This window comes from Schistocerca piceifrons, unplaced genomic scaffold (assembly GCF_021461385.2).
Source record: "Schistocerca piceifrons isolate TAMUIC-IGC-003096 unplaced genomic scaffold, iqSchPice1.1 HiC_scaffold_27, whole genome shotgun sequence".
NCBI lineage: Eukaryota > Metazoa > Arthropoda > Insecta > Orthoptera > Acrididae > Schistocerca > Schistocerca piceifrons.
In genome coordinates this window covers 17,501-20,000 of record NW_025728482.1, presented here as the reverse complement: position 1 = coordinate 20,000, position 2,500 = coordinate 17,501, and the positions used below count along the sequence as shown (strand labels likewise).

At 57.7% G+C, this 2,500-nt stretch overlaps 1 non-coding gene across 1 annotated transcript in view; it reads right to left on the bottom strand.

Moving 5' to 3' along the window:
* LOC124744077 overlaps positions 1-627 on the bottom strand; it is a 1,909-nt gene extending 1,282 nt beyond the window's left edge. The window contains exon 1 of the ribosomal RNA XR_007010596.1: positions 1-627. This exon is cut by the window's left edge and continues 1,282 nt beyond it. This is a non-coding gene — a ribosomal RNA (small subunit ribosomal RNA).
* Between the last annotated feature and the right edge of the window lie 1,873 nt (positions 628-2,500).

The following is a 2,500-nucleotide window of genomic DNA, read 5'->3' as shown; positions in this document are numbered from 1 at the left end:
AACTTTAATATACGCTATTGGAGCTGGAATTACCGCGGCTGCTGGCACCAGACTTGCCCTCCAATAGATACTCGTTAAAGGATTTAAAGTGTACTCATTCCGATTACGGGGCCTCGGATGAGTCCCGTATCGTTATTTTTCGTCACTACCTCCCCGTGCCGGGAGTGGGTAATTTGCGCGCCTGCTGCCTTCCTTGGATGTGGTAGCCGTTTCTCAGGCTCCCTCTCCGGAATCGAACCCTGATTCCCCGTTACCCGTTACAACCATGGTAGGCGCAGAACCTACCATCGACAGTTGATAAGGCAGACATTTGAAAGATGCGTCGCCGGTACGAGGACCGTGCGATCAGCCCAAAGTTATTCAGAGTCACCAAGGCAAACGGACCGGACGAGCCGACCGATTGGTTTTGATCTAATAAAAGCGTCCCTTCCATCTCTGGTCGGGACTCTGTTTGCATGTATTAGCTCTAGAATTACCACAGTTATCCAAGTAACGTGGGTACGATCTAAGGAACCATAACTGATTTAATGAGCCATTCGCGGTTTCACCTTAATGCGGCTTGTACTGAGACATGCATGGCTTAATCTTTGAGACAAGCATATGACTACTGGCAGGATCAACCAGGGAGCTGCGTCAACTAGAGCTGAGCAGCCGGCCGCCCGGGAGTGTGTCCCGGGGGCCCGCGCGAACACGCAAGCGTCCGCTCAATCATTCTGCAAACAGGAGGAGGCTGAGCTCCCCTGCACAATACACCTCGAAACCCTCTCAGGTCCCGGCGGCGCGCAGCGCCGTCCCAAGTACTTGGTCGGGTTCGAGAGAGGCGCAATCGCCCGGAGTTAGGCGAGTAGACGCTTTCGGTGCGACCACCCGTGCTCCCAACTGAGCTTGCCGCTGCCGACAGAGGCCCGGGAGCGTGCTGTCGTGGCATTGCCGGCGGGAGACAACACGCGCCACCTACGGTGACCGGCAGCTCCAACGCCAGCGCCACAGAAGGACAAAAGCCCCACTTGGGTGCCGAAGCGAACTCTCCCAGCACAGCGCACGCGCCAACACATCCGCACAGCTGCGATACAAACCACCAGCGAGAACCGCTGGGGCGACCGAGCAGCAGACGGCGTCGCGGCGCCGAGCGCCGGGCGGCGGCGCATCCTCAACGCACACAGTCCTCAATCGGACCAGCACACTGAAGATGTCCACCGCGCTTCGCACCGGGCCCGCGAGGACCTACTTTGGCCGCACGGCGCCGCGCGCAGGGTGCGCCGGCGCGCAGCTGCGACGCCTGCCGCGTCCGTCGGCCGGCGCGCCTGCCACTGGCCGCCCCCACCAGCCGGCTGTAGCGCGTGCGCCCACGCACCGCGCGGCCAGCACGCCGGGAGGCGCCCCCTCACCGGCCGGGGACGGTCCCACCCAGCCACCGCCGCGTATCGCTTCACACCCAGATGCCGTTCAGTTTCGTCGGCATGGTGGGTATCGCTGGAACAACCGGTTAGTACCTCAACCTATCGTCGCCATCACCGATTCACCCCTAGCGAGAACAACCGCACCACAACAGGTTACCATTTGTTCATTTGCGTAACTTCACCAGAAAACGCAGGCGTCCATCGCCATTTGCAACTTCAACGATTATTGCATGCCTGTGTCAGGTGTCACGCCACACTACGTCTGCCCACATACACGCAACAAAATGTGCACGCCTAGACAATACGTGGAAGGTGGCCCCCGTACGTATGCGATGTCCATTGCTCGAACGACTGTCAACCGGCCTCTGTAGCATGTCGCAGATATGGAACGCGGTGCACCATGCCATCACGGTGTGTGAGGAGAGACGACTAGGTCCGAATACATCAACAGACAGCTCATGCTGATCGCCATCCACGGCGTCCGTTCCTCCCACACGTCTCTATGGCGTACCACACTGCAATCCAGCTCTCATAGGGAGACGACACGTAGCTGCGTGCACAATATTTGCACTGTATGGTCCGCCGTTTTTGGGCGCAGTCGTTGTGCGGTCACACATGTGCCACGATGTATCATTCAGTACATAAGGACGAATGTGCAGTACAGATTGTGGTTCACGCGTACGACATCAGCGGACAGTTGACACAGGCCGCACCACAACGTAGCCTGAGTACGTCGCATGCGAAGGGCATTGAACATGCAAACTTCTCACCAACCAGCTTGCGAAGGCAGGGGGCAAGGTGGGGACGTGGGGAGGGGCGGCATGTACGTCCTGCTGCCATCCACATTACAGTGTACAGCAGGAGCATGTGGAAAGTGAGCAAGACTTGCAAGGTGTTTAACATGAAGCGATACACAGGGGTGCGGGCAGTGCGAGTAGCGAACTATATTGCGAGGGTTGCGGGTGGGCAACACTACAGTAATTGAACGAGTCGTATAACAATTACAGAGCAGGTTTAGGCGACAACGTGGGTTACGTTAAGGCGACAACATGGGTTAGGTTAAGGCACAACATGGGTTAGGTTAAGGCACAACATGGGTT